Source organism: Calidris pugnax, unplaced genomic scaffold, assembly GCF_001431845.1.
Source record: "Calidris pugnax isolate Ruff unplaced genomic scaffold, ASM143184v1 scaffold896, whole genome shotgun sequence".
NCBI classification, from domain to species: Eukaryota; Metazoa; Chordata; class Aves; order Charadriiformes; family Scolopacidae; genus Calidris; species Calidris pugnax.
In genome coordinates this window covers 141,950-142,183 of record NW_015091892.1, presented here as the reverse complement: position 1 = coordinate 142,183, position 234 = coordinate 141,950, and the positions used below count along the sequence as shown (strand labels likewise).

Genomic DNA, 234 nt, shown 5'->3' with positions numbered 1-234 from the left:
CGTCCTCTCCCCCAAAAACTGGCTTAAAAACAAATATTTGAGGCACAGGAACGCAGTGAGGGTGAACGGGGGGTGCTGGCACCCACCTCCCCCAGTGTGGGGATGGGGGTTTGTGCTGGATGCAGCCCCCGGGGGGGTCATCAAAGCACCAAGCAAGGTGGGGGGGGACAGGCTGGGGGCTGCAACCCCCCCAAAAAGGCCCCCTTTGTTTGCACCCTGTGTGGTGCACGGCCC

At 62.4% G+C, this 234-nt stretch overlaps 1 protein-coding gene across 1 annotated transcript in view; it reads left to right on the top strand.

Moving 5' to 3' along the window:
- The window catches only part of OCLN (occludin), a 10,732-nt gene that overhangs the window by 10,277 nt on the left and 221 nt on the right, over positions 1 to 234 (top strand). The gene's annotated exons all lie outside the window — the stretch shown is intronic.